This window comes from Conger conger, chromosome 5, assembly GCF_963514075.1.
Source record: "Conger conger chromosome 5, fConCon1.1, whole genome shotgun sequence".
NCBI classification, from domain to species: Eukaryota; Metazoa; Chordata; class Actinopteri; order Anguilliformes; family Congridae; genus Conger; species Conger conger.
Window position 1 is genome coordinate 65046815 of NC_083764.1, and position 7887 is coordinate 65054701.

Here is a 7887-nt window from a genome sequence, read left to right on the forward strand (position 1 = left end):
GTGTATGTGTGTGTGTGTGTGTGTTTGTGCTTGTGCGTGTGTGTATGTGTGCCTGTGTGTGTGTGTGTGTGTGCATGTATGTGTGTGTGTTTTATAACCGGACTCAATGTATAGGAAGGTCATTCTTCCAGCAGCCGTATTGATTGGCTAGCCGGTATTATTAGCATGTTGGGTACATGTGATGCCTCAGGGGCACTGCTCTGTGCTCCGTGGGTAAGCGCGTGAGTTAGATCCCATACGTTGAGTTACATAAATCTGCGGATGTGCGAACGCTGTTTGAGAAACTGAAGGAAATCAATGCAGGAGTGGGGCTACGTCGCCGTGAGCTTACGCAAGAGGAGAAGGGACGTGGAGTGACTCAAAGTGACTCACAACACCGACGAGGTGTTCCTCTAGGCTACAGGCACCTTAGCCACTAGGCTACAAGCACCTTAGCCACTAGGCTACAGGTACCTTAGCCACTAGGCTACAGGCACCTTAGCCACTAGGCTACAGGCACCTTAGCCTCTAGGCTACAGGCACCTTAGCCACTAGACTACAGGCACCTTAGCCACTAGGCTACAGGCACCTTAGCCACTAGGCTACAGGCACCTTAGCCACTAGGCTACAGGCACCTTAGCCACTAGGCTACAGGCACCTTAGCCACTAGGCTACAGGCACCTTAGCCACTAGACTACAGGCACCTTAGCCACTAGACTACAGGCACCTTAGCCACTAGGCTACAGGCACCTTAGCCACTAGGCTACAGGCACCTTAGCCTCTAGGTACAGGCACCTTAGCCACTAGGCTACAAGCACCTTAGCCACTAGGCTACAGGTACCTTAGCCACTAGGCTACAGGCACCTTAGCCACTAGACTACAGGCACCTTAGCCACTAGGCTAAAGGCACCTTAGCCACTAGGCTACAGGCACCTTAGCCACTAGACTACAGGCACCTTAGCCACTAGGCTACAGGCACCTTAGCCACTAGGCTACAGGCACCTTAGCCTCTAGGCTACAGGCACCTTAGCCACTAGGCTACAAGCACCTTAGCCACTAGGCTACAGGTACCTTAGCCACTAGGCTACAGGCACCTTAGCCACTAGGCTACAGGCACCTTAGCCTCTAGGCTACAGGCACCTTAGCCACTAGACTACAGGCACCTTAGCCACTAGGCTACAGGCACCTTAGCCACTAGGCTACAGGCACCTTAGCCACTAGGCTACAGGCACCTTAGCCACTAGGCTACAAGCACCTTAGCCACTAGGCTACAGGTACCTTAGCCACTAGGCTACAGGCACCTTAGCCACTAGACTACAGGCACCTTAGCCACTAGGCTAAAGGCACCTTAGCCACTAGGCTACAAGCACCTTAGCCACTAGACTACAGGCACCTTAGCCACTAGACTACAGGCACCTTAGCCACTAGGCTACAAGCACCTTAGCCACTAGGCTACAGGCACCTTAGCCACTAGACTACAGGCACCTTAGCCACTAGGCTACAAGCACCTTAGCCACTAGACTACAGGCACCTTAGCCACTAGGCTACAAGCACCTTAGCCACTAGACTACAGGCACCTTAGCCACTAGGCTACAAGCACCTTAGCCACTAGACTACAGGCACCTTAGCCACTAGGCTACAAGCACGTTAGCCACTAGACTACAGGCACCTTAGCCACTAGGCTACAGGCACCTTAGCCACTAGGCTACAAGCACCTTAGCCACTAGACTACAGGCACCTTAGCCACTAGACTACAGGCACCTTAGCCACTAGGCTACAGGCACCTTAGCCACTAGGCTACAGGCACCTTAGCCACTAGGCTACAGGCACCTTAGCCTCTAGGCTACAGGCACCTTAGCCACTAGGCTACAAGCACCTTAGCCACTAGGCTACAGGTACCTTAGCCACTAGGCTACAGGCACCTTAGCCACTAGGCTACAGGCACCTTAGCCTCTAGGCTACAGGCACCTTAGCCACTAGACTACAGGCACCTTAGCCACTAGGCTACAGGCACCTTAGCCACTAGGCTACAGGCACCTTAGCCACTAGGCTACAGGCACCTTAGCCTCTAGGCTACAGGCACCTTAGCCACTAGACTACAGGCACCTTAGCCACTAGACTACAGGCACCTTAGCCACTAGGCTACAGGCACCTTAGCCACTAGGCTACAGGCACCTTAGCCACTAGGCTACAGGCACCTTAGCCTCTAGGCTACAGGCACCTTAGCCACTAGGCTACAAGCACCTTAGCCACTAGGCTACAGGTACCTTAGCCACTAGGCTACAGGCACCTTAGCCACTAGACTACAGGCACCTTAGCCACTAGGCTACAGGCACCTTAGCCACTAGGCTACAGGCACCTTAGCCACTAGACTACAGGCACCTTAGCCACTAGGCTACAGGCACCTTAGCCACTAGACTACAGGCACCTTAGCCACTAGGCTACAAGCACCTTAGCCACTAGACTACAGGCACCTTAGCCACTAGACTACAGGCACCTTAGCCACTAGACTACAGGCACCTTAGCCACTAGACTACAGGCACCTTAGCCACTAGGCTACAGGCACCTTAGCCACTAGGCTACAGGCACCTTAGCCACTAGGCTACAAGCACCTTAGCCACTAGGCTACAGGCACCTTAGCCACTAGGCTACAAGCACCTTAGCCACTAGGCTACAAGCACCTTAGCCACTAGGCTACAGGCACCTTAGCCACTAGGCTACAGGCACCTTAGCCACTAGGCTACAAGCACCTTAGCCACTAGACTACAAGCACCTTAGCCACTAGGCTACAGGCACCTTAGCCACTAGGCTACAGGCACCTTAGCCACTAGGCTACAAGCACCTTAGCCACTAGACTACAGGCACCTTAGCCACTAGGCTACAGGCACCTTAGCCACAAGGCTACAGGCACATTAGCCACTAGGCTACAGGCACCTTAGCCACTAGGCTACAGGCACCTTAACCACTAGACTACAGGCTGCCCCTCTACACCCCACTGCCACCCTGTGCCCGCCCCTCTTCTGCGTTTCTCAGTGTCCTCCCTCCATCCCTCTCCTCCACCATTCCTCCGCTTTCTGTCACTCGCTCACAATCAATCTGTCAAGCGCTTTATTGTCAAGTGTATCTGCGGTGCGCTGCATAAAAACAGTTTTAGATATAATCCATTGTCAGGTTAATCAGATAGGCCCTAGTCCTTATCTCTGCTGTACTCTTAGCACTTGAAATTGTACTTCCCTCTGGGGTCTTTCAGTGCACTTGTCCCTGGTTGAGGGAATGCACTTTGTTGCACGTCGCTCTGGATAAGAGCGTCCGCCAAATGGCGATAATGTGATGTGCCGTAATCTCCCCTGTCCTTCCTACCGAGGCAAAGCCAACGCCGGCCAGTCCACGGCAAAGGAACATATCCGGTACACACTCAGAAATCACGGTGGGGGTACACACTGCATTTGCTGTTCGAGGACCAAATTTCCCAAATGTACCCTGATACAGTAATGTTCTCTTTGGATACAAATAAGTACATTTTCCCAAGCAAAAGAGCTACAAATGAATTATATATTGCATTTGTACCTTTTCAGGGACTTTTCGTACCATTATTTCTGAGAATGTGCACACCATGGGCAAGACAACGCCGACACAAGCTCATCCGTGTAAAAGGAATATAGCAGAGAGATGTATATATCTACTTCAATTTTCAATTTCTCCCTCCCCAGGATTACACCCCCCCCCCAGCAGCAGCAGAGCCCTCAAACAGATCGGAGGGGCATTTGGCTGGCAGGAGCAGATAAACCCCAGGACTGCCCTCCTTAAAATCATGTGGGGGTTACATCTAAGGGAGAAATCAGAGAAATCTGAGAGGAAAAGTCCTCTATCACCAACCCCCCCCCCCCACACACACACATACACACACACACACACACACACACCACCCCCAATTTCTGAAAGCCTGATGTCACGAATCCACCCCCTTCCAAATCCCCAGATTTGTTTCTCCCCGCAGTTCGGCGTGCCGCCACCGGAGGGCAGCAGCAGCAGGCCAGACCGGCCTCCCTCTGCAGCAGAGCGCACGGTGCGGATGCCTGTTGAGCGCGGAGGTGTAGCGTGTCGGAAACGGCGTGCGCTCCAAGGAAGAGGAGAGGTTCTCTCTGTCTCTCCTGTGGCACCGGGGGAGGGGGGCGGGGGGGGGGGGGATTAACAGCAATAGCAAAATGTGCTAACGTGCTAATCTCTCAGTGTTTCAGAGAGAAGTTATTACCTCACCTACTGCAGCTCCCCACTGGTTCTTCCTGACACCCCCATGTTGCTATTACGTTATTACGGTGTTAATATCTCCCTCTCTCCCTCTCACTCTCTCTCTCTCTCTCTCTGTCTCTCTCTCCCTCTCCCTCCCTCTCAGCTAATTGCTGTCTAGCTTAGGAAAATTAAACAGAATTTTAACGAGGTCTCTATGTATAACAGAACTTACAGGTGCGGAGGGCGGGGAGGAGGGGGGGTGTCCATGGGGGGGGGGGGGGGGGGTGTGATTTGTGATTTTAATTTTAACACTGTGACTCAAACAGACACCTGATGGGAGGAGAGTGCTGCACTGCACCCGATACCCTCCCTAATAATGAGATCGGGGCACAGCCTGGGTCCTGCAGACTCAGCCAGACTCAGTACCCGCCATCAGCCGCCATCCCCAGGTCCTGCTGATCAGCCGCCATCCTCAGGTCCCGCTGATCAGCCGCCATCCTCAGGTCCTGCTGATCAGCCGCCATCCTCAGGTCCTGCTGATCAGCCGCCATCCTCAGGTCCTGCTGATCAGCAACCATCCTCAGGTCCTGCTGATCAGCCGCCATCTCCAGGTCCCGCTGATCAGCCGCCATCTCCAGGTCCTGCCGATCAGCCGCCATCCTCAGGTGCCGCTGATCAGCCGCCATCCTCAGATCCCGCTGATCAGCCGGTCCTGCTTCCGGCAGCACGCACAAGGCCGTCCGAAATGAAACCGCTCGGCATCTCTGACTTCGGTCTCGCTGAGAGTTGTTGTGTTTTTGAGGGGGCGTGTGTCTGTCCGCCAGAAGCCCAGCCCTCCCGGAAAAGGTCACTGCGAAACAAAAGGTCCCCTTTGATCAGGAGGAGTGGGTCTGGTTTGTTTTCTCTTTCTTTGGGGATGGGGTGGGCTTGTTTAGTTTTTTTTTTGGTCTCTGTATCCAACAACAGCTCTCGAGGCTTTTAAATTGAAAGCCTTTGAAGAGATGATCCAATCAGTGGATGACTGCCGCGCACACTCTCCTTTGAAGAGTTTTGAAGTATTATTATTTTTTTTGGAATGTTTTTTTTTTTTTTTTTTTTTTTTTCTCCATAATTCTCAAAAGTCAGTGTTCTAGAACGCCACCGCTCCCTATTAGCAGCAGCGGTCGCACCCGAAACACGTCAGTGGCCACCGCTTCTGCCACCGCGGGGTCGGTCCGAGTTGTCCTCTGCACTGCCGTGCGATTGGTCCACTCGCCAAGTCACATGGTGAGGCCTGATGACCCAGATGATGTGGTATCAGAGGACCCGTGAGGGGGGGGGTCACTGAAGCAAGGGTAAATCTGGAGAAGGGAGACGTTATCGTTCCCGTTTTTGGGGCCTGACCCCTGTCCCTCGTGGATGCAGGTAACCCAAATTTCTCCAGAGGTAGACAGGCTCTTTAAAAGTGCCACAATGCTTGTTCTGTCACATGCAGTATAGGTTAAAATCACAAATGCGTCTTTTTTTTTACATTGAAAAATAAACATCCTTTACAATTACAGTTTCACGTATCATTAGGATTTTGCCATGTATGACTGTATACTTATAATGATTTCACTCATCTATCTTGTTTCCCATCACATGCTTTCGATTGCATTGAAACGGAAGCTACAGTGATACCCTTCAAAGAGGCAACATGGAGAACGGAAAACAAGCAGTCAGGGTTATACACAGAAAGCTGCTAGTTGTCAGAAACAATTAGTTTGAAACAAAATGGTTCCCCTAGAGATAGTGTTCTATGGCGTCTCACACACAGATTCTATCTCACATACACACACACACTCTCACACACACACACACACACACACACACACACACACACACAGACACACACACACAGACAGACAGACACATACACACACACACACATACACACACACACAAACAGACACACAGTGAGCTTCTGGGTTTTCCTTCAGCAGGTGTGATTTCTATATTAGGATGCGCCAATCACATGTTTTTCTCCATATAATTAATTTGCAGGAGCCTTTTCAGCACCCCCCCCCCCCCCCCCCGACAGACAGAACGGCAGGTTTGGAAGCAGCCGTGATTTAATTTCTTTTTTCTTTTTGCTTCTTTCAGCAAAAGCACAGCATTTTGCTTGAGTGGACTGACCAATTACAAACGGCCATATGACCCTGTGACCCTATGACCCTATGGGGGGCTGGACACACGATGCCGATTGGATATCACCTCTATGACATCAACAGCCTTGGAATGTTTTAAGGGGAAAATAATCCAAACGTGTAAGTTGTTGAATACATTATAGATTCTAATTCAGGCAAAAGACTGATTAAGGCCCACGTTGCTTAGATTGAATAAGCCCCCCCCCCCCCCCCCCCGCCCCACTGAATGCGATCCAGGTCACATAACAGGCTCTGTATGTCTAAATCAAGTGAGGCGTACCTTAGTTTGACCTCTAGCCATGTTACGCAATTAGCGATGTCCCTATGTCAGCTGGTCCTCACAAGCATAGTGTAGAATTCAGCTGGTCCTCACTAACATAGTGTAGAATTCAGCTGGTCCTCACAAGCATAGTGTAGAATTCAGCTGGTCCTCACTAACATAGTGTAGAATTCAGCTGGTCCTCACAAGCATAGTGTAGAATTCAGCTGGTCCTCACAAGCATAGTGTAGAATTCAGCTGGTCCTCACAAGCATAGTGTAGAATTCAGCTGGTCCTCACAAGCATAGTGTAGAATTCAGCTGGTCCTCACAAGCATAGTGTAGAATTCAGCTGGTCCTCACAAGCATAGTGTAGAATTCAGCTGGTCCTCACAAGCATAGTGTAGAATTCAGCTGGTCCTCACAAGCATAGTGTAGAATTCAGCTGGTCCTCACAAGCATAGTGTAGAATTCAGCTGGTCCTCACAAGCATAGTGTAGAATTCAGCTGGTCCTCACTAACATAGTGTAGAATTCAGCTGGTCCTCACTAACATAGTGTAGAATTCAGCTGGTCCTCACTAACATAGTGTAGAATTCAGCTGGTCCTCACAAGCATAGTGTAGAATTCAGCTGGTCCTCACAAGCATAGTGTAGAATTCAGCTGGTCCTCACAAGCATAGTGTAAAATTCAGCTGGTCCTCACAAGCATAGTGTAGAATTCAGCGGGTCCTCACAAGCATAGTGTAGAATTCAGCTGGTCCTCACTAACATAGTGTAGAATTCAGCTGGTCCTCACTAACATAGTGTAGAATTCAGCTGGTCCTCACAAGCATAGTGTAGAATTCAGCTGGTCCTCACAAGCATAGTGTAGAATTCAGCTGGTCCTCACAAGCATAGTGTAAAATTCAGCTGGTCCTCACAAGCATAGTGTAGAATTCAGCTGGTCCTCACAAGCATAGTGTAGAATTCAGCTGGTCCTCACAAGCATAGTGTAGAATTCAGCTGGTCCTCACAAGCATAGTGTAGAATTCAGCTGGTCCTCACAAGCATAGTGTAGAATTCAGCTGGTCCTCACAAGCATAGTGTAAAATTCAGCTGGTCCTCACAAGCATAGTGTAGAATTCAGCTGGTCCTCACAAGCATAGTGTAGAATTCAGCTGGTCCTCACAAGCATAGTGTAGAATTCAGCTGGTCCTCACAAGCATAGTGTAGAATTCAGCTGGTCCTCACAAGCATAGTGTAGAATTCAGCTGG